The sequence below is a fragment of the Tamandua tetradactyla genome, chromosome 13 (assembly GCF_023851605.1).
Source record: "Tamandua tetradactyla isolate mTamTet1 chromosome 13, mTamTet1.pri, whole genome shotgun sequence".
Lineage (NCBI taxonomy): Eukaryota > Metazoa > Chordata > Mammalia > Pilosa > Myrmecophagidae > Tamandua > Tamandua tetradactyla.
Genome location: NC_135339.1, coordinates 56,174,281 through 56,198,619, shown reverse-complemented (window position 1 = coordinate 56,198,619; position 24,339 = coordinate 56,174,281). Strand labels below are relative to the sequence as shown.

Here is a 24,339-nt window from a genome sequence, read left to right as displayed (position 1 = left end):
AAGAAAGGTAAATAAATAAAATAAAATAATTGGGAAATAAAAATCAGTAGAAAGTGCAAATATGTAGAATATATGTAAATAAAAAATAAAAATAATAATACTACCTATAAGAAATATATATATATATGTACATAAAATAAGAAAAATGACGTATAGAAAAAAGTACCTAGGAATATAGGGAGTCTGCTTTCTTGTACTCAACACTTTCCCTAGCTGGTGGCTCTCCTTAGATGTCTTCCGTCTTCAGGTCTGTGCCTACAGGGAGCAGCTGGGGAGATTGCATGCATCACATTGGGGGATGATCTCTGTCCACAATGGCTGATCAGCTGGTCCTGGTGCTTGGGATGGGGGAGCAGATTAGTGCCTGCGGAGGCAAGCAGCTGACCCGCAGCACTGTGCCTGTTTTCAGCACCTGGCCAGGTGACTGCTCCAGCATTGCAGGGTGTGGCTCTTCACAGCAGACAGTGAGGCCCACCTCTGTGGTCCCCAAGGGTGCTTCTCAGGGAGGTTTCCTCAGCCAGCATCCGGGACAGGCTGGAGTAGAGGGAGGTTGGTTCCCTCCAATCCACACTGGCAGCCCCCCCAGTGGGGATCTCTGCCAATCTGATCCCCCTGCCTCTGTCCTCCCCCAAACACCTGAAGAACCTCTTCAATGACTCATTCCCAGAAATGCAGTCCCAGTCATTCTCTCCCATCCCCTATCTTATCCCACAGACCAGGGGTGATTTCAATCCACTGTGCTCCGCCATCTTCCCTGAAGTGGCCATTTATATATAAAAAATAAAATTTTTGTATATATTTTCTGTCATTGAAAACTATTAGTTTTGAATTTAGTCATTTTATTTATTTGTTTATATATTTTTCTTTTCACCTGCATGCTTTTGGTTCAATTGTGAACCAAATGGATTCTCTCTCATTTCAAATGTCTACTTCTTTTCTGTTCATTTTGTTCTAATGGTTTATCATATGCATGAACTTATTGTGGCTAATGTTCAAATAACAGTCTACTACATCAAGCACGAAATGATGATATATTTTTGCTTCATGCATCCCATTTACATGATATTTTTGTCATATATTTAAATTCTATATATGTTTAAACTCCACAATATAGCTTGTAAAGAGATTTAAAAATTAAAATGTTAGTTCATATTATTCTAAACATTTACATATAAATAGATTTCAAAGACAAACCCGAACTTGTAGGAGTATATTGAGTGGATAAGGGATGGGGGAATTATTTTAATTATTTGGCTCTCCATCAATCACCCACCTACCCCCTCATTGGTGTTGTCTTCTATATATTATATTCAAATACTTCATTTATATTTTTAAGTTCAATTACATTTATTTTTCAGAAATGGTACACAAAGAATACTATGCATCACTGTGATTTAATAAAGTGCTGTATGTGTTATTTTTCCCTCCCTCTCCAAAATCTGCCTAGTTTTGAAGCAATTTACAGGATTTATCATTTTCTAAATTTCTCCCAATCTATGTTCATAAGCGTTATGACAGTAATAGCAATTTGATGTTATGGTCCTGTAGTCTTTAGCTCTATCTCACCTGCAATGTGTGGACAACTGGACTTTCCATTTATTTTAAATTGTAGTGGTATTTACGTTATGTTATGGAAGGACTAAAGGTTTATTCTAGAACATAGGGAAACAGAAGTATTTTCTCCTTTCTTTCCTCTCTCCTATTAGAATGATATAAAATAGAGGCAGGTAGCAGCTCCTTCTCTGCCCCAGCTCACATCCCGGAGGAGACCAGGGCTGGCTGGAGCACGTACATACATGCACACGTGTGCCCAGTGCTGTGGACAGGCGGCCATTTACTCAGGTGGGTCCATGTTAGTCACATTATCGTGCAGCTTGATGTTTGCAACTTAACAGTATCGTGGTAAAGACAATTCAACCCCAGAGTCATGGTTTCCGTAGGCAGGTCTCAGAAAAGAAAATGCAAATGATTAGTGAGCATATGAAAAGACTCCCAAAAAGGTGAAGTCAAATCTATAACTGACTATATTTCACCTACTTAAATGCTAAGGAGAAAAAACTTTTTATCATATAGAGTATTATTGACCAGGTGGGTGGAAATGGCCTTTTGGTACTTTGTTCAGTTGCCACCTTCTAATGAAGCCTACTCTGACCATCTCATTGGAAATTGTAACCGTTTTCTGTCCTAAGCCTCCTCATACTGCATCTCCTGACCCGTTTATCCCATGTTTTCATTTTCTGTTGGCACCTTTCACCTCCCAAAAGACCTGTTGTATTCAACAGACATGTGTGCAGCACTTTCTACATGCAGGGTACTTAGTGATCTTAGAGCTCTGAATGTGTTGAAATCAGTCACTCCATTTTGTAATTCTGCTGGAGCAGATGCAAATGTAATGTACTCATTTATTGTGACAGGTATTTGGGAAATCTGTATTATCTGTGTGACTTTTGTGGAAACCAACACAACATATCTAACAAAATAATCTTAAAAATCCTGTAGCTTTGTTAACATATTTACAAATACATCACATTTAAAAATTTAGACAGTTTAACTTGATCTATGTAGTAATTCAAATTCTTAGGATTCATTTCACGGATATATTCAGTATGTGCACAAGGAAATTGCGAAGTATATACATTGCAGGAGTTTCAGATAAAGGTGAGAAATAATTTACGTGTTCTTCACTAGGAGACTATTTAAATAAATCACGATGTATCTATATCATGATCTGATATGAGAAAGTAAAAAATCATTATTGTCTGTTTCATAGGTAATTGTTGATTATGTTCCAGGCACTATTCTAAACACTTTACACACCTCGATTGATTCTAGACTTATCAAAACTCTGTGAGGTAAGGACAGTAACAATCCATTAACATTTAACAGATGAAAACATTGGGACACAGAGATTTTAACTGATATTTCCAGTGTCCCAAGGACAATCAGTCCTAGATCTAGGGTCAAACCCACAGGCGGCTCAGGAGTCTGTTCCCGTCAACACTATCCCACCCTCTTCTAGGCAGTGGGTCCACGTGAACGGTGGGGAGCAGACAGCATGGTATCCTAGTGTTATCATCTGTAAGCTGCTAGCATGTGATATACCAGAAATGGAAAGGCTTTCAAAAAGAACAGTGTGTCAAGTTGCAAATTTACATTTCTAAGGCCATGAAAATGTCCAAATTAAAGCATCCATGAAAAATACCTTGGTTCAAGAAGGCCGATGATGTTTGCGGTTTCTCTCTGAGCTGGAAAGGCACATGGCGACATGACCCAGCTTTTTCTACAGACTTCTTCAACGGCTTCCCTGGGGTGTTTTCTTTATGTATTTCCAAAGGTCTCTGGCTCTGTATATTCTGTTGGCTCTGTCGGTGCTTTACAAAATGGACCTGCCTGAGCCAGCCTTTCCAGAACATCAAATAGTTCCATCCCCCATCCCATATTATTGATGGTTCCTTATCAATAGCCCCTGTGAAGTTTATTCCTACAAAGTATAGGCTGAGTCTACTTGAAATTAGGCCTAAGAGTCACCCCCAGAGAACTTCTTTTGTTGCTCAGATGTGGCCTCTCTCTCTAAGGCAGCTCAGCAGGTGAGTCATGTCCCCTGTGTGGGACATGATTCCTAGGGATGTAAATCTGCCTAGCAACACGAGGCAGGACCCCTGGGAATGAGCTGGAATCCAGCATCATGGGAATGAGAAAGCCTTCTTGACCAAAAGGGGGAAGAGAGATATGAGGCAAAATAAAGTTTCCATGGCTGAAGAGAGAGATGAGGCAAAATAAAGTTTCCATGGCTGACAGATTTCAAACAGAGTTGAGAGGTTATCTGGAGTTTATTATTATGCACTGAAGGTTATCCTTTTTAATTTATTGTCTATTGAAGTGATTGGAAGGAATACCTGAAACTGTTGAGCTGTGTCCCAGTAGCCTTCATTCTTGAAGTTTGTTATATGAAGATATATCTTTTACAATGTGATTGTGTGATTGTGAAAACCTGTCTAGATGCTCTTTTTATCCAGTATATGGACAGATTAGTAAAAAGACATGGGACATGACATCCAGGGGTGAAAGTCTCCTTGGCGGTGTGGGATGTGACTCCCAGGGGTGAGTCTGGTCCTGGCACCATGGGATCAACAATCCCATCCTGACCAAAAAGGGGAAAATAAGTATAACTAATAAGGATCAGTGACAGAGAGAGTTCAAATAGAGTCGAGAGGCTACTCTAGAGATTGCTGTCACTGAAGCTTCAGGTAGACGTTGCTACCTATCATAACCCCCAACCAGGACCATTCCAGTCAATCCCTAAAGAACACTTAGGGCAATTTGTAAGATTCCACAAGGATTCCATGCACTAGAGTGACTTTCCAGAAACCTGCAACCTCCAAATGGGTCCCTGGACCACATAAGTTCTGAAACCTAGAGGGCCCAACCTCTCTATAACATCAGATAGTTCCATCGTCCTACTCTATATTATTGACAGATCCTGCCAACATGTAAATTAGAATGGCCATAATCAAAATATCCCCAAAGAGAGGGATAGAAAGATCTATCCATTGTACTGGGCACTAGATGGACCCTTTCTATCTAACTGTCATCACAGGGAAGTTGTTTGTCTGAGGATATTCAGTTTTTCCAGGGAAGACTCCTCCAGTATTCTGTAGTTGGCTGTTGGGTTCTTGTGAGCAGAATGTGGAAGGGGCTGAGGGTCTCAATGCCATGTGTGGAGCTTGGAAACCCGGATTCTAGTACAAGACCTTGTACTGATGCATTGTTTTTACTTCCCCTTGCCGGCTCAGCAGTTACTTAATAATGATAGTGAGGGATTTGACTAGAGTATCTCTGAGGTCCCTAAAGTTGTGAAATATTTGTGATAGGATACTGATGGAACATCAATGAAAAAAGAGAAAAGCAGAACAGAGACTCAATATTCAGGGAAGAAAAGATTACTCTAATTAGAGCTAGCGAATTTGTTCCTTTCCAAACTTTTGTAAATTTCATTTTAACCATCTGGTGTTGCATTCTTAGCAGTTTTGTTTATTTTGAAAGTTACATCTCATAGTGAATTATACAATACCGATTTACATAAGATTCTCAGAAAATATGATCCATCTCTTAAATTAATGTGTTACCAGGATTGGAAAGTCCAGCACTCCAGAGAGGGGGTCCAAGCCTAACCTCTGCCCCTCACAGACTGTGTGTTCTTGGGAAGGCATTGAATACCTGTGGTTTTCTTTCATCACCTCAAAAAATGGCAAAACTTTTATGGAGGTGACCATTGTTATGAACAAAAGAGATATAAAGGATGTAAAAATGCTTTGTACATTGCCCGGTTCCTTGTAGTAATATGTGATGAAAACATTTTGAAAATACCAAAGTAATATTGTATTTTAAAAATAATTTGTCTAAATGATTGAAAACAAATCTGATAGTGCTTTACAAAAAAAAAAAAAGCTTTGAAAACAAAAAACTGTGTTCCCTTTAGGAGCTTGGTGTGAAGTGTTGGGATTCAGTCGTGTTGCATTTAGCTCCCCAGGGTCCCTCGTGATGTCTCCCAGGTCTGCACGTGGTGGTGTCCTTTGCTGAGTCTGTTTTGGGTCAATCCCTGTCTCCCATCTCCCACTTAAGGCCACACGGTGCTGTTCCCCTAGAACCTCTTTTCCTTGCTTTACAGAAGTCGTTGGTGGGGTGGGGTGAGGACATTGGGAAGGGGAAAAGCCCTTGTCTTTCATTCTTCCCCACTGACTTTCTCTGACCAGGTCTCTCCATAACGGGGCTGAGCTTCTTTCACCCCCACTGCAATGGGGAATGGAGCAATCAGCCCTTGGCTTTTTGTTTGGCTTCTTAGGAGCACTTGTGACCCAGTGTATCAGAAAGGGGCTCCCGCTTGGTGTGAAAGGTATAAGTGGGTGGTACTTTCATTGTAAGTGGTGATTTTTGTTTACTGATATTGTCCTCCTGGCAGCTAGGATGCATTAGAGGTGCTCTTCAGTGGTGCCCAAATGACTAGTTCAGATTCCTGCATTGTACTAGTTGTCAGTGGGAAAATCTCCATATTTTTCTCACATTTATAAAGTAAAAAACGATATGCATTATCCAGGTTTATTTGAGGAGTTCAATTTTAAAGTGTATGGAGAGTTGCTGAACACATATTATTACGCAAAAAATGATTTTTCCATTCAGTGTGAATGCAATTATTCTTGCTATTTTTTATATATCCAGCTGTAACTGTTAATATAGCATCTTAAAATATTTCAAAAGATATCTGTTTACAAGGACAAGGGATTACAGTTTCAGCTGAAGTCATAAGAGGAAATACTTCTTTTGAAAGGAAGGGCTTAATCACATGTATTGCCCTAAATATTATCTCATCCCAATATGTCATCATGAGCATTCAGAATAGCAGCATTTAAAAAAAAATAGTCATCTTGTCTAGTGGTTTTTCATCCTGGCTCATATTGCAATCATTTGGGAGATTATTAATCAATATGTCAATGCCTGATCTTCTTTCTAAAGCTGTCAGATTTTGCAAATGAATACACACGACATCCAATTACATTTGAGTTTCAGATAAGTTTGCAATACTTTGGGTGTTTGAAAGCAGGTATCTGGGTCACTGAAGAACATCCACTCAACTGAAACCTCTCTTCTGAGAAAAGCAGGTTTTATTTTTCTTTCTTAAATAAAATCTTCTGTACTTTATAATTCCTCCAAATTCGTAGAGATGCACTAGTTTGATATTTAATAGCCAGCCAAAGTCCACTTGGAAAAGACCTAAGTTGATGTAGATGATGAGCCACTGTAATGATTAGTAGAGCACAGGTCAAGGGGGCACTGGGTGTTTATAAGGCATTCAGTTCCAAGCTTACCAGCTGCCTTAGGAGGAAGAAATCGTTCCGCTGGGTCCAATTTTCGTCCTACTGCTGTGTCTCTCGTGTTTGCTCCTCCTTTCACTCTTGAAAGAGAGCTATGGGAAAGGGAGGCTCCCTCCTGGCCCCACTCCTCTTCCAATTATTGGAAATCTCCTCCAATTAAATCTTAAGAACTTCAGCAAATCTCTAGGCAATGTAAGTATGCCTGATGCTGTTACAGTGGCTTGTAAGGGGAAAGTAGCATAGCTCTGCGCGGTTAAGTGAAATGTGTTCCTAGAGGCCAACTGTTAAAATAGATCATTGTATTACTGAGCAATTGTAATGCTAATTTTCAGACATGTCATTGTCAACAATAATTGAATAAAGTAATGTGGTTTGTAGGAAGTAAGACATAGAAAGCCTGGATTGAAAGCATAGAAACAGCGAAGTGCAAAATGGCCACGTTAGGGCTTTGGTTTCAATGATTTTTCCATGGTTACGGAACAGCAGTGTCTGTGATTTGTGTATTTTTGTTCAAAAAGCTTATTTACTCTTGCAGTGGTGTATCAGGTTGCTGGAAGGGTGGGAACAGTATTCCAAGCAGGGAGATGCATTCAATCACTGATTTTGTATAGAATTCCTGGGGCCATGGTGATAATATTAAAAAACCAGACATTATTGTTTACAAACTCTATACTAAATAGACTCTTTTATATTAGTAAGACCTTTTATTGCCTCTCCCAGGCAATAAAACCATTTGGATTTTAATGATAAAGGGTGTGGTGAAATGCCTTGCATGTATTAATTACACAAGTAATGACTTTCCAATTCAATGTGGATGCATTATTCTTGCGATTTTATGTATATGCAGCTGTAAGTCTTAGTATGACACCTTAAAATATTTCAAAAGCTACCTCTTTGCAAAGGCATCCCCAGCCCCATTTCCTCATACTGCCTCTAAAGCAGTGTGTTTTGTTTACATTTGTCATGAAAAACTTTTGAAAAGATGAAAAATATGGTTAAAATCAAGGAAAGAGCCAGGCTTTAGTGCCAGAGGAAGTGAGCTAATCAATCAGGGGGTGACATACCCTGCAGAGGGCTGTGGGGTGCAGATGCTGGAGGAGGGAAGAAGTTGGTCTTCCTGTAGCTGCATTTAACTAAACAACCATCGCTGTCCTCACACTTTTTCTGTGTTGGTGCCAGTTTATAGGGATCATCATAGCTCTACTGAATCTGAATTCCCAGGTCCAGAGCCCAGCAACATACAGTTTTGAATGCCCTTCCTGATGATTCTGGACTGTCAGCCTGGGCACTGGTTCCCAGGCAGGAGAAGGAGATGACACATTCCTTAGGCTTTAGTTGGACCAAACAGGATTTGAATTCTGCTTTTCTACTTTTTAGAGTTATGGCCCTGGGATACATCCATAAACTCTCTGAATCTCAGTTTTGTCATATGTAGAATAGGGATAGATAAGCTTATCTGTAAGTTTGTTAAAAGCATGGTTGGAATAGGGTTTGTACCAAGTTCCTAGACTTATGTGTATCATGCAGAGGGCATGCCATGTATAGCAGATTATGGGGACTATATATACAAGAAATGTTTGCTATTGTGGGTGCAGAATAAGAAATCAGTGGTACAAATTGATATCAATCTGAGTCACATAAACCATTCCAGGCCAAAGAAATGCCTTTGTGATTAATGTTTTCCCAATTTTTTGGTTTCCCAGCTAGCCAAATTCTATGGCCCCATGTTCACTGTGCATTTGGGCATGAAGCCCACCTGGTGTTGTATGGATATGAAGCCATGTAGCAAGCTCTGATTGACCATGGAGAGGAGTTTTCTGGAAGAGGAACTTCCACAGTGATAGAAAAAAGTCATCAAGGACTTGGTAGGTGTAGGTGTGTGTGTGTAGTAGTAGTAGCCTACAAAAGACCAGATTAAATTCATGTTCAAATATCGGAATACCACACCACAGAAGCCATTCACTAATTGAATACTGATTGGTTTTTTTCTTACTTTCTTTCTTTCCTTTTTCTCCAAAGTTCATTTAATAGGTAGTTTTGTTCGCATACCATACAACCCATCCAAAGTGTACAATGGACAGCTCTCAACAAAATCACAGAGTTGTGCATGGATAACCACAATCAATTTTAGAACATTTTCATTACTCCGAAAAGTAAAACAACCTCAATGACATTCATACACATAGTTCAGTGCTGTTAATTAAATTCACAATAATGTTTCATCATCACTCCTATCTATTTCCAGTCAACTTAATTAGAATTTCTGCACAAATGAACATCAGTTTCCCAGTCTCTATCCACATTCTCTATCCACACTCCTAAAGTTTACTAGGAGTAACTTTATTCTCGATTCTAACTCGGTTACTGTACTTATTATAATAAGTTCATAGTAGTGCAATTGCACAATATTTGTCTTTTTGTGTATGGCTTATTTCACAACAATGTTCTCAAGGTTAATCCATGTTGCCACATGAATCAAGACTTCATTCCTTCTTACAGCTGAGTAATATTCTATGGCATGTATGTACCACACTTGATTTATCCTTTCACTGGTTGATGGACACCAAGTAATGCCACCATGAGCGTAAGTGTGAAAATGTCTGTTCACATCTCTGCTTTCAGTTCTTCTGGGTGTATTCCTAGTAGCCTGATTGCTGGATCATAAGGCAATTCTATTCTTAGCTTTCTGAGGAACTACTAAATTGTTTTCACAGTGTGTGCACCTTTTTACTTTCCTACCAGCAGTGAATGAGTTCTCTATATACTCTTTGACACTTGTAGTTTTCTGTTTTTTTTTTTTAATAGGGGTCTCTTTAGTAATTGTGAAATGATCACTCGTTGTGGTATTGACTTTTATTTCCCTATTAGTTCATTACATTGCATATCTTTTTGCGTGTTTTTTAGCCATTTGTATTTGCTTTTTGGAACAATGTCTATTCAAGCCTTTTTCCCATTTTTAGAATGAATCGTCTTTTTATTGTTGAGTTATAGGATTTCTTTGTATATTCTGGATATAAAACCCTTATTGCATATGTGGTTTCCAAATATTTTCTCCTATTTTGTAGGCTGCCTGCACTTTCCTTTCCTGCACAGTCATGGCACTCCTCAGATACCTTTTCCTCTGCCATCTATACTTTCCCTTCACTGCCACACACACAACTCTATTCTTATTCTTGGAAAGGAGCTTCCAGGTCTTTCTCCATCTGTAGCAGCCAGCCAGGGTCCAGAGCCAAGGTGGCTCACCTTGAGGGAGGGGGATGGCCACCAGCCACCCCTTTTGAGAGAGTTATTCAGGCTTTCTTTGTTTTTTTCATTAAAAAAATTATTTTGAAATATTTTCAAAGTTACAGGACAGTTACAAAAATAATACCAACCCCACACAGAGAACTCCAAAATAACCTATTGAATCATCAAAACACCACCACCTTTGGTCTTTCTTCTATCCCATCACAACCAAGTAGAAAGACATCATTATTTCCATGCTTATGTATCTATATCCTACCCCTCCACACTTTTCCCCTAGTTCACTATTTTACTGTATTTATTTATTTGTTTATGTGTTTCTCCTTCCCACTATAACATTGAATATTGAGGGCAGGAACATATCTTACTAAGCACCTTGCATGGACTTAAAAAATATTTGTTGAATAAATGAATATAAATCAAAGACCATCAAATGATCTGAACAATCATTCTAGCATCTGATTTATTAAAAAGTGCAGCAAATCTTTAAGTGATATAAAATATTTTTAAAACAGCATCAAAAGGTGAGCCCATTTAATAATACTCAATTAGCTCATAACAGTATGTTTAATGAACTAGTAACAGAGAAAGTCAGTTGAAGGAAGGCAGAGACACTTTGTCTTGTAGGGACTAGCATCGAGGGGCTCCCTAATCATCTGGCATCCATTTGATGTTGTACCTATGGTTAGAAATGTACACGATAGGCACTCAGGGCGTCTTTCAGATTCTTTGCTTAAAGTCCCAGTCAATCATGGCTACAATATTTTTGTGTTGAGTTACTCTCTGTACTAAGCAGTCATCTGCATAGATTCCTTTGGGTGTGCACGGCAGTCATTCAAATCTTGGATCTTTAGCCATCCTTAGAGCCATTCGAATCTTCTGTCCCAATTTCTCAATTTCAGCCATTACGCAGTCAGTTATATGAAGGATACACTTGGCATGCAAACAGTCCGTCACTGACTACACTAAATCCAGTTTGGCTTTAATGGAAAAGTTGATAAAATTGGTATGGACTAGGATGTGGTGACGTGGGCTCAGCTGTGTATTATATTTCAAGAAGAAGCCGGGAGGGTGTTGGGGCACTTCTCTTTCCTTGAGTGCCCTGGGATCTTTCTTTTCTTTCTTTTTAGGTTATAATCTGTCCTTTTCTTAAGGCCTTATCTCTGGGACTAAGCATTCGTTTCATGGTCGCATGTTTGCTTGTTATCTTTTGCTGACCCATGTTCATGGCGCACTCTCACTCTCATTTCTGGAATTACCCACGGTGCGACCCTTTTAGTCATTCACATGCTGTTTTTGGCTACTCAGTTTTTTTTTTTTACCCCAGCTTCTCAGTCTCTTCATCTTGTTCTTCCCTGGATGCTGTGGAGTGCTCCCCTAGCCTCCAGATCCTCAGAGCAGTTGTTTCAGATGGTTTCTGACTGTCCAGGAGCTGTTTTTGTAGGAGGAGTGAGTCCTATAGCTTCCTGATCTGACATCTTCCACTAGAGATCATTGGATCCTTTTGAAACATGGAAAAATATAACTCAGCTTTTAATTTTGGACAATTAGGGATAAGGATAAAGAGGCAGAAGGAGAGGATTATGTAGAAGTAAAAATGGTGGGGCACGACCTGAGAAAGGATGTAGTCTATCTTGTCCTTCCCTTAAGGACCCCTTCCTGCCTCTAGACTGGAACAAACAGAGCCTTGATAGTTGCACGCTATTTACACTGAAATTATTTACACCAATTACACTAAGGCCTAGAACTTCCCTGTCCTGGTCTTAAATCATCTATTATGAAAAGATTAATAAAAATTACCATGTGGAGTGGACCACAGCAAGAAGCCTTAAGAGTTCTTAAAATGGGTATTTGTTCAGTCCAGATTAGGGTGGATGTGGGACCAGGTTATCTGAATGGTCACATGAAGCAGTTTCCCCTCCTTTTGGAACTGGCATCCTATAACCATGGTTGACAAGGCAGACCCTCGAGTCCACCTACATGGCTTCCTTGACTATGTGGTCTGCGTATGTAGCTGCGTAACTTTGGGTGAGTTCCTTCATGATTCTCTGTCTTACACATTCATATGTAAAAATGGGAATAGTAATAGCAACCACTTCCTAGGGCCTTTTCTAGGATTAAATGAGACACCCCTGTTTAGTTGGCAGAACAGAACTGGACATAATAATGTTGGAGATGTTTGTACTGTTCACCTGGATGCCTGTGAACCTGCCCAGGTCTTCACAGCTGAGAAGAGATGACAGTTGCTCTTCCGTAGAGTTCTCATAGCTCAGTCCTGCAAACCTTTCTGTTCTTCTGTTGTCCTACCTCAAGGAAGCTCACTTGGCTCTTACACATTCTTTAGATTGTGAAGCTTCCAAGGCAGAAGATATAGAAGAATATGGAGTAAGAGTAAAATGTCTTTGTGAAGAGTTGAGAGAACTTACCCCTTCTCAGCAAAATTCCCTGCAGAAAATCCTCCGCCAGTGCAAAATTTCTGGTTGACCAGATTTCAGGAGAGAATTCGTCTAAGAGCTGATGGTGCTTTTCTCACAGTGATATCTTGGGCCAGGCATTTACCTCTCTGAGCCTCAGAGTCACATCGGACAATAATGCCTGCCTGTTGGTTTGATGAGGTTCAGATGGGCCAATGGACGAAATATCTCTCCTGTAGTATGTGTGTGTATTGTGGGTAATGGGACAATTACAAATGCCAGTTGGAGCATCTCTGACAGAGGTCGGCCATGGGCATGCCAGCCAGGTCTTTCCTCCTAGGATCTCCTACCTGAAACACCATATTCTACTAGATTTCTAGGCCTGCTAATACAAAATACCCCAAAATTAGTGGCTTAAAACATCATGCATTTGTTACCTTACAGTCTCCATGTATATGACTTTTCGGTAGGTACATCTTCTAACCACAATGGCAAAAACTCTCTGCAGTTAAGGACTTGTATGATTAGATTATATCTACCCTATAAGCCAGGATATTTTCTCCATCTCAAGGGCCTTAACATAAGCAGATCCACAAAGCCCTTTGCCATGTCAGGTAACATAGTCACAGGTTCCAGGTTTAGGAGGTAGACATGTGGGGGCCATTATTCTGACCCCCACACCTTTGAGGGAGGATTTTCTCCTGTTTGCCATCCTGGTAGGAATCATTTTCACCAGTGGAGAAATGTGGAAGAAAACGCGGCGCTTCTTGCTCATGACCCTGCGGAATTTCGGGATGGGGAAGAGGAGCGTTGAGGACCGCGTCCAGGAGGAAGCCCGCTGCCTTGTGGAGGAGCTGAGGAAGACCAATGGTGGGTGACTCTTTCCTCTGTCACTGCCTCACCACACTCATCTCTCCTCTGCTACGGCCTGGGAAGAACTGCAGCAGTTGCTGACCTTTCTGAGGAATGGCTAAGTTAGCCCTCAGCTGGGGGCAGGAAGCTTCTCTACGTGGGTGCCCGTGTGATTGTAGGTACAGTGAGGATATAAAAGCCTCATTTAATTTCATCATTATCCAAGCTTTCATTTTTTTTACTCGAAATATCCTGATGGTAGGAAATTATGAGATATATTTTCATTATCACAAAAAATAGGGACATACAAAATCCTGGGCCAGCAAGCCCTACTTTACATACAAAGGACCAGCAAGTAAGAATTTTAGGCTTTGGAGCCAAGAGGCAAAATGAGGGATATCATGTGTGTACTTTGTAACTGTTGGACCTGTAACTATTTAAAATATACCACTGAAAAACGTAAAAACCATTCTAAGCTCACAGATCTTCAAAAACCCACAAGTTAGAGCTATCCTTGTAGAGTACAGTTTTAAAATAATAAATATAAGTGCTTTAATTATTCACTACTGTTCTTTTTCAGATATTTCAAGATAACTTTAAAAATTAATGAAGATACACGTACATAATGACCAATGTGACAACTTACAACAACTCACTGTGTCTGGCTCTAGCAGCTTTTACCTGGAGGGCAGATTGTGGGAGGAGAGTCACCCTGGAGAGGACTTTCCCAGGGAGGATTTCCCAGCTAAGGCAGGGGCAGGGACCCACGAAGGGGATGCAGATCAGTGCCAGAAAGCCCTGGGCGGAGTCAGGAAAGGGGCCTTAAAGCCTTTGGGTCAGCTTCCCAGAGCTGCACTTTCATGGCTGGCCCAGCAGATGGCAGACTTCAGTGAACTTTGCAGTGTTGGAAAGTCCTCATCTTTAAACTTCCATCTCTTTCCTCCTATCAGAGATGGGGTTGAAAAATGGTTGCTGGTCCCTGTGCAGGGCGGACTGAAACTGCAGTTCAGAGCTGAGACCCAGAGAGTCAATTTGCTGATCAAAAGCCATGATCAGTGCTCAGCCATACCCTCTCTCACCCCATTCTTCGGGAAAAGGGTTTTGATGTCCATTTCCATCTGCAGAACAAGTCAGGGACCAGACCCCTGCTGTCTCTCCTCAAGAGTGGGGTGTGGGCACCTGGCTGCTGTGCAAAAGTTACTCAAAGGTTTTTTACCGCAGTTTCTCAGTCTCTTTGTCCCGCTCTTCCCTGAGTGCTGTGGAGCGCTCCCCTGGCCTCCAGAGCCCCAGAACAGTTGTTTCAGACTGTTTCTGCCCGTCTCCTAGCTGTTTTTGTGGGAGAAGTAGCTCCCTCTGCTGCCATCTTCTTATCCGTATAAGGGATATTAAAAATAGCTTCACTTATTATGTGTTTGGTTTGCCTGCAGATTCACAGGGTTACAGAATAGTGTGAGTAAGTCAGCAGTGCCAGGCTGAGCCATACTGGAGCCTGAAGCAACAGAAAAGACGTCCACCCCTATATTCAGGTGTTATGTATTTTTTAAATGGTTAATGGTTTTAATGAAAATATTACTGATGACTTTGCTCCTTTATAGTCAAGAAAGTAAAATTAGGATCAATTCTGTTTTTTTTTATTGAGTAAAACATTTGATCTTGAAATTATGAATTTTAATATACTAAGTGTTAAATTCTTTAATATATTTCAAGTACTTTAATCTTCTGTAACAAATAATGACAAAGCATAGAAAAATTTGTTGATGTTCACTTTGCCATTTACTTTGATGTTAATTTTGATTTTTGAATATTGCATAAAATATATTTTGTAATTGCTGAAATTTTGCTGCCTCCTTAAATTTTGTACCCAAAGTTATGTCTCACTCATCTCACTCTAATATCACTCTGAAGGCAGAATAGTTAAGTGAGTGTTTGGAAACCTATTTTTATGTTGGTTAGGATGGAACAATTAGTTCAGTTGTAAGGGTAAAAGGATATGCTTGATTTAGATATCCCTTTTAGAAAATGGGATTTTCAGGTGGCAATTGCTTTAGAATTTCTAAAAGTTAAATATACCATTATCTCAAAAAAACGTGAGATTCATGTTTGTATCAATTAAAAAAAATATTTCTATCTGTTTAGCTCTTCCTTGTGATCCCACTTTTATCCTGACATGTGCTCCCTGTAATGTGATCTGCTCCATCATTTTTAAAAATCGTTTTGAGTATAATGATGAGAGTTTTCTTAATTTAATGGACAAATTCAATGAAAATTTCAAGATCGTGAGCTCACCATGGATCCAGGTGAGGTTAAGACCCTTTCTTCAGAATCTATTTATACTCTTGTGCTGGAAAGTTCAAAATTCTTCATGGACCAGATATACAATATCTGAACAACAAAGTGTTGCTCAGACCCTAAAGTGATAGAGTATACATCTTGGAAAGTCTCTGGGAATCATTTATTCCAATCCCTGAATATTATGAATGAAGAAACTAATGCCCAGAACTGCTAAGCAAAGTTTTAAGGTTGGTCATGCAAGAAGCTCGAGATGAAACTAGAAATGGGGCCAAGTTCACTGGCTCCCTATTTAGTGATGTTTTCACTGTCTCCCATGTTCCCATGTCCACATAGATGACTCTGGGCTCTCCAGGCGCATGCCTACAGTCCTCCATGAGCATCCAATCCTTGTGAACGCCTCACAGGTCACCTAATCAGATGTCTTTACTCTTCTACTGTGAAGCAGAGACAATGTTCTACCTGGTTGTAATGCAGGACTGCAACACTCTACTTTGTGATGTGGAGGAAAGGGAAGTTTGGGGCAACAGATACTTATATAAGGATGTAAAATATGACTAAAGAACAATGTGCTACCACCGGTACCCTAGCTACCAGGAGTCCAGAAATCTGGGTCAGAGATGTTCAAATGGTGGAGTGTGAGCATGAATTATAGGTTCATGTCACACTTTTACCCTCTACTGAACTGTCATGTCTCACACTCACCTTAAACCTCAATTAATGGTGTGACTTCATAGAAATCACTTAATCTCTTAGTACAAGGCCAATTCATGTATTAAGTATGTATCTACATTTTGTGATACATTTCAACCCTTCACATTTTTAAACGATGGTACTAGTGATTGACTATTGGCAGAAGAGGGAGCTGTGACTAGGTTTGTGCCCTATAACAAGTTGCCAAAACTGTCTTAGACTCTGTCCTTATCTGCAAAATTTGGATCACCTATAATTGCTACCATCCTGTAACTCAGGATTGCTGGGAAAGTGCTGATGCAAGAATGTGAGAATTGATTGAAGGAGATGACGTGGTGTTTGATCATTTAGTAGGATGCCTCCCTCAAATCCTCTGTCATTGTAGAGAATTGTGTGGTATGTACAGTAGGAAGTTATCCCTCAAGCGAGAAGCCATGGCCTAGCATAATGGTTGGGTTATATGGTTGTTCTCAAACGCTATTGCATGGAATAAATGAGTCTCTTCCCTTTCAGGTCTGCAACATGTTTCCCATCTTCATAAACTTTTTACCAGGACATCATAATAAGTATTTAAAAAATAAAGACGAGTTACATAACTTTTTTGGAGGAAGTAAAGGAGCACCAAGAACCCCTGGATATTAACAATCCTCAAGACTTCATTGATTGTTTCCTTATCCAGATGGAAAAGGTAGGATGTGAACAAATAATTGACTATCAAGATTATATAATTCATTGATAAGTCCAGTATATTCTGGGGTCATTTAGCTGGCTTGGTAAACACTGCTTGATAAGCAGTTAGACCTTGCCGAAGGGTCAGTACCATGCATATAAGAGGCTTTAAAATGTGATAGTGAGGTACAGAGGAGGGGATTTCCAGTGAAGTGGGCAATAGAAGTCCAGAGGTATGGGCTATCAAAGAGATGCAATAGATGGAAGAGGGAAGTTTAATTGGATTTGATGAAGTAGGAGTTTGGGCAGAGGTTGGTGTTTTTGAAGAAACTTGAATACTGGTTTGGAAATCTGAGATTCTTTTTAGACTGGAGTTTGAACCAACATGAGATGTTTGAGGGAAATTCTGGTGTTCTGTAGGATATGGAGTGCTGGGAGAATGCAGTTCAAGGGATAGCTAGAATATTTTTCATTTTCTAGACTTGGCATGATAAGATTCTAGATAATTATTACAACTATGGGAATGCAGAGAATGTGGTAGAAGCTGAAATAACACTGTGCTTGCTTAGCTTGCTTGATTCTCAAGGTGTTTAGGGAACCAGTGACTTTACATGTGTCACGTGTGTTTCTCCCATAGCATCAGGTCCCAGTCTAGTTCAATATCTCAGTAACAGCGTCAGATACCCAAATGCTTTCCATTTTCCCTTCAACTTTCCTGGCATATAGTCCCATGTTCATCTTCACATCCACATTGATAGAAAGAGGCCATATGAACCAACATACTCGTCTTTATATTTCTTTGTCAAAAATAATATTTAATCATTTAATAATCATATTTAATTATTTAAACCAAACCTGTCTCTATGTGTATGTGCTGAGAGTTGGGTGAGAAAGTAAAATTCAATTTTTAAAATCACTATGTTAGATTAGAACAAAGGAGAAGGAGGTTGGAAATGAAGCCACCTACATTTTCTGCCAGAGCACATACCAGTTCAACATATGTATTTATCTATTTCCATCAGAAGTCCTTCTAAGATATTTACAAAGGAGATTTTAAAAACTAAATATTTAAAAAGAGAAAAGAAGAGCAGGAGAAACAGAAGATTTAAATGCAGATTTGTAATGTAGAAAATAATGATAATTTCAGCAGAGTGGCTAAAACAGCAGCTTCTTCTAATATTGCATTCTCCAATTTTTAGCTCTGTTGAGTAGCTTTAAATGAATTGTGATTAAATATGCTGGCAAATTAATTTGTAAATTAATTGTATCATATTATTCCTAGGGAAAGCACAATCAGAATTCTAAATTTTTCATTGAGAACTTGGTAATCACAGCAAGTAATCTCTTTGTGGGTGGGACAGAGACAACAAGCACAACCCTGACATATGGACTCCTATTGCTGCTGAAACATCCAGAGGTCACAGGTATGACAGTGAAAATGAGCAAGTCGTGGTAGTCCCAATGTAGAAAAGAGTCATTACGTGAATTTATGTATCTCCAGCTTCATCTATTCAGTGGTTCTCAATGGTGACAAATTCACACTACAACGGAGAGCGTGACTGAATGTGTGGGTCTTAGGAAAAGTGACAACTCTCTCAGCTGTGATGTAGGTCTTGACTCCAAGGGAAGGAGGCTTGGGGATGCACAGATTGACGTAGGAGTGGGTATTTGTTGGTAAAGAAAAGGACCCATCTAGGTTTAGGTGTTCTTCTGCTGGGCATGTGGTCTGATTATCTCTTATGAACCCCATACTTGCCTAAAAAGGTAAATTTAGCTCTTACTCTGCAAATAATAATATACAGACACTGCATTGAGAGTCTTTGGGAAAGTGGTGTTTTCTTCTTTTCTCATTTAATTTTACTTGTGTCTCATCAGCTAAAGTCTGGGAAGAGATTGACCATATGGTTGGGAGACACAGCAGACCCTGCATGCAGGACAGGAGCAGCATGCCCTACACGGATGCCATGGTACCTGAGATCCAGAGATGACCTCCTTCCCACCAGCCTGCCCCATGTGGTGGCACAGGTCATTCAGTTTAGAGGGTATCTCATTCCAAGGTGAGCCTAGTGTGTTTCCTTCACTCCATGCCAATGCTCTTGATGTATCCATTGGCACAGAATTCCATTGCCTGGAATTTACTGGATATGGCAGCTCTTGATAACTTTTTAAATTTTTATAGCCTTTTAACTCTCCTTCCTCTGAACAAATGGCATTTTACAAGTTGTAAAATGTATACCCACTATACTTTATTTGAGAATCACATATTTAGCATGTGTGGAAGTCAATTCCATGTGTCCACAATTGAAGGTATGATGAGCTGTGGTACACACATGTCATGGAATACTATGCAGCTATTTGGAGGATGATCTGGAGGTCTCCTAATAAAAAGATAAATGTGTTTATGTTACACTGCTATCTGAAAAGAGCTGAATGTAAAAAGTATGCAAAATATGATCACTTTTTAAAAGTTTTCGCTATCAATTTATTATGAAAATATTATAAGGAGACTTCAGAAGAATTATACAGTGAAAATCTACCTCTCTACTTCTCAGATCCTACAACTACCATGTATTATATTTGTTTTATCACATATTTCTCTCTGTTTCTGTTGGGGACCAGAGGCTAACCTAAGATAGCGATTGAGCCAACATGGCCACCCCGGCTAATGCAATGGCATCTATATAGTACAACAAGGTTCTTCACGGAAATAGGTTCCCGCCGGGACCTTCCCGCCGGCGTGAACTCCCCACCAATTATCTAACCAGCCCTTCCCGCCGGCGCGAACTCTCTCCTATCATAATGCCCCACATACCCTACTCCCTCCCCAAGCCGGTATATATACACCCGGCTTGCTTAATAAAATTTGCAGCTTGATCAGAATCCTGTCTTGCTGTCCTTCTTGCGTCTCTCTGTCCCATAGCCATTCTTCCCTCAGCAGGTGGCGGACCCCGTTGACTGTCCTGCGGGTCGGGACAATTGGCGCCCAACGTGGGGCTCGACTGCTAGCTGAGAGATAGAAGCGTCACGCGCTGAAAAATGAGGAGGGCCCTCCCATAACCCCGGACTGCCACAGAAGTAACTCACCTGTGAATGCAGCCCCGGCGACACTGCCTCGCGCCGACGGACGAACGAAGAAAAGAGCGAAGGATCATGCAGTAAGTCACTTTCATTTTCATTTAAAAAATTCACTATGGGACAGGAATCTAGTACACATGAGCTTTACGTGAGACAATTAAAAGAAACCCTCAAGACGCAAGGAGCAAGAGTTAAGAAAAAGGATCTTAGAAATTTCTTTCAGTTTGTCTATCAAACCTGTCCATGATTCCCTGCTGACGGGACCATAGACCAAAAATGCTGATCGAGAGTAGGAGATTGTTTAAAGGACTATTATAAAATTTTCAGGCCGGAAAAGGTACCAGTTACAGCCTTCACTTATTGGAACTTAATCAATGAGGCCATAAAAACTTCCCCTTCAGACCCTAAAATACTAGAGCTTTGTAGAGAGGGAGAAAATGCCTTAAAAGATGCACGTCCCCTCTCCAGACCCCACTCAGAATGTAATTCTGTCACTATAGATATACCAAATGACACTGACCTCCAAGAAGATAAAACTCCCTGTGCCGAAAAACCCCTCTCAGCTTTTAATGACCTCCCGGCTTTCCGACCTGCCCCCCATGTGCAATGTGCGCCACAACCTCCTCACCATTGCTATCCTATAATGCCCTGAGTTCCGCCCTTCCTGCCACAATATACAGCCCTGGAGGAAACGGCCACTACGCTCAGGAACAGTGCAAATGCCTTTAATGAACTCTTTGCCCAAGAACAGGCCAGAGTTAATCGACAACAACTGCAAAATAATCACCTCCTTAACTCCCAACAAACCGCCAGTCAGGCGCTCTCTTCTCTCTCTCTAATGACTAACCAAAATAAGCCCTCTAACCCCCGCTGTGCCCACTACACTTTTCCGGTCCTCCGTAGCCAGCAAAAGGCAAGGTCAGAAGCTTCCGAGCCTCAGTCTGAACAGAAAAGCAGTGAGGAGGAAGGGAGCGAGAAGGCCAATGATGAGGACGAAATAAAATCAGAATGTAGCCACGAGCGTAGCCGCGAGCGGGAGGAAACACCCCGAACCAATAGATTCAAAAGGATTAATCTAAAATATTTGAAAGAACTAAAAAAAGCTGTACATGATTATGGAGCAACTGCCCCTTTCACCCTGGCTTTGCTAGATAGTATTAGCGAAAAGGAACTCACTCCAAATGATTGGTCACAGCTCACCAGAGCCACCCTATCAGGTGGCGATTTCCTGCTGTGGAAAGCGGATTATGAGGAACAGTGTAAAAAGTATGCTGAAACCAACATCTTAAAAGACAGCACAAAATCCTGGTCATTAAAAAAGCTTCTAGGGTCAGTCCTTATCATCTTAATTCTACCCAGGCACAATACCCCCAAGAACTTGGTCTCCAGGTGCAGTCCGCCGCCATTAAAGCATGGAGGCTACTCCCCCAAAGAAGGGGCTCTCACCTCCTCTTTATCAAAAATAGTTCACGGCCCCAATGAGCCATATACTGACTTCCTCAGTCGGCTGCAGACCGCAGCCCAGTGCATTCTTGGTGATCAGGAAAGCGAAAGCGATTTTATCAAGCATCTCGCTTATGAAAATGCTAACACCGCCTGTCAGGTGGCAATCTGCCCTTTTCGTAATACTGACCTCTCCAATTATATTAAACTTTGTAACAGAATAAATCCTAATACTCAGGCAATATTAGCTGTCTTACAAAATCGCCCTGAAAACAATGGCCCCATCTGTTTTAATTGTAACAAATTGGGTCATTATTCAAAAAATTGCCCCCTACGCATTATTTTTGAATAATGGAATATGGAATAAAGCCTAAACTAATATAATAAGTGCTGAGGGTTTGTAAAAATAAAAATTATGGTTAAAATCAAGAAAGATTTAATGAGTCTAAAATGATAATGTTTTCTTGAACTTTTAGCCTGTTCTAATGAAAAGATATAAAATTTCTAAATAATTAGTTAGAAAGCAAAGAGTCTGTGTTTTATCAAAATAACTCATGTTAACTTTTGTCATGTTGTTATCTGTATAAAAAATACTGATTTTCTCCTGGGTATCATTATACTGGCAAAAAGTGCTTCTTTTCTTGCCCTAAACCAGGTGGCTTAATCTATTAATCTAAGTAGTATTACTATAAATGAATCTATTACTGGCTAAATCATATTCAAATCATATAAATACCTATATTCCTTTAAGCCAAAATATCTTAAGGCTTTGTCCAATCTTTATATAAACTACATATGTATAAGCTAAATTTATCCTAAAATAACCATGGCTTATATTGGAAGCAAAGATCAGATTTGAGGGTTGAATGCAAGGAAAAAATATACTTGTGGAGTCTTTTTTGTTCACCTGATGTTGCCATTACATGCAACTGATATTGCTATCACATGACCTTGGTAAAAAATAGTTAAAATGTACACTCTAGCTGGGAGGACTGGCTATCCCCCCAGAAAGAGGTGTACTTTAATAAAGATGTCTAGGCCCAGGAAGCTCCTCTTGGTCCCTAGCCAGTTCCCAGAGGACCCAACTGGGCCCTGTCATGTAAGCAAACCGAAATTTGGCCACTATTGTGAGAAAATACCATAAAAACTGCATGCAATAAATTTAAAATTAGCAAAAATGCACAACCAATTATAAAGAATCCACATTCCTGCATTCCTTTTAAATCAATCCAATGAATTCAATTTAAAAAAATCTGGTCATTTGCTATGGGCTCACGTCGCTATTGACACTCTGCATTCATTTTTGCTACCTGCCACTTTAGGGATTCCTAATTATATATTACAAAACTTGTTTGATACTTTACAAGGAGATTCTGATTTATTAAGCAAAAGGCAGTTAACAGCTGCAGCTGAATGAGAGTTAAAATTAATTGAACAATGCATTCAAAAAGGACAGCTTGTTCAAATAGATCTAAGAAAGCCTGTTGATTTTAATATTTTCTTTACCTTGCAATCTCCCACAGGCCTATTTTAGATCTATTTGAACACAATTCGCCACGGTCCTCTGGAAAGATCCATTGGATAACACTTGGTGAGGACCAGATCCAGTCCTGATATGGGGCAGAGAATCAGCGTATATATATTCTAGGAAATTCGATTCAGACAAATGGTTACCAGAGCGATTAACAAAACAAATAGACAATAACAATCTGTCCAGGGCAAAAAGGTTGCCCTGAGAAAAGGCATTTTTCTCTCTTCCTTTCTCCAGCACAGCTGAAGCTACTAATAAACCAGCAAGCCCTGCTATAACCTCTTCAATGACGGCTAAGCTGACAGACGACTGAAGTCTAAGAATCCATCTACTGGTGTTGCTGGTCTAGGCACCGGTATCGCCTCAATCACCCTCCAACAACAAAGCCTCTCAGCCTAAGAGCTGCAATAGACGAGGACTTAACCCGTATTGAAACTTCCATCACCCACCTTGAAAAGTCCCTTACGTCCCTATCAGAAATAGTTCTCCAAAATAGAAGAGGGCTAGACCTGCTCTTCCTTAAACAAGGAGGGCTTTGTGCAGCATTAGGCGAGGAATGTTGTTTTTATGCTGATCATTCTGGATTAGTTAAAAACTCCATGACCAAACTTAGGGAAGGAATTGAAAACTGTAAACGTGAGCGGGGAGCCCAAGGAGTTTCCTCCTGGGGACTCAATGGAATCCTCCCTTACCTTCTCCCTATATTAGGCCCCTTAATAACCCTACTCCTTATAATATCTATTGCACCTGCTATTATAAGGAAAATACTGCAGCTTGTAAAGGATCAAGTTAACTCAGCCCTAGGGAGGCCCATTCAGGTGCATTACCAAAGGCTCCATCTCCAGGACCAGGGCGTAACCCTGGAAGGCCAAGAAAACATCTACCTTCTGTAAATCCCCCCCTCCTACGGGAGCAGCATACCACTCGAAAGTATGCTTCTAGCTTATGCTATGATTGGTACCGCTGGGTGCAAGGCAAAGCACTGCAAAGGAGGGCCAGAACAATCAAAGGCCGTTTTCGAGCTCCTTGAGAAGTATGCCTCATTTGCATAGGGGTTCGCGCTGCAAAAATTCCCCTCTCCAGAAAAACAGAGCCACAAACAACTTGGGGAATGAGGCCTCTACTTCCCCCAGCAAAGGTTAATGCCAAAAGAATGCTTAATCAGCATCCTTCCTCCATCCCCTTTTTGAAAAACAAAGGGAGGAGATGTTGGGGACCAGAGGCTAACCTAAGATAGCGATTGAGCCAACATGGCCACCCC

At 40.4% G+C, this 24,339-nt stretch overlaps 2 pseudogenes across 1 annotated transcript in view; one reads left to right on the top strand and one right to left on the bottom strand.

The window, feature by feature from the left end:
• The first annotated feature begins 314 nt into the window (after window positions 1-314).
• Window positions 315-24,339, top strand: part of LOC143653407 (cytochrome P450 2C18-like) — a 29,742-nt pseudogene continuing 5,717 nt past the window's right edge. Inside the window, exons 1-8 of the transcript XR_013161262.1 lie at window positions 315-539; window positions 6,876-7,061; window positions 8,573-8,734; window positions 13,247-13,396; window positions 15,515-15,675; window positions 16,874-17,048; window positions 18,312-18,453; window positions 18,905-19,099. The product of XR_013161262.1 is annotated as a cytochrome P450 2C18-like (transcript). The remainder of the gene's footprint in view (window positions 540-6,875; window positions 7,062-8,572; window positions 8,735-13,246; window positions 13,397-15,514; window positions 15,676-16,873; window positions 17,049-18,311; window positions 18,454-18,904; window positions 19,100-24,339) is intronic.
• Window positions 10,743-11,334, bottom strand: LOC143654552 (rRNA-processing protein FCF1 homolog pseudogene; annotated as a pseudogene).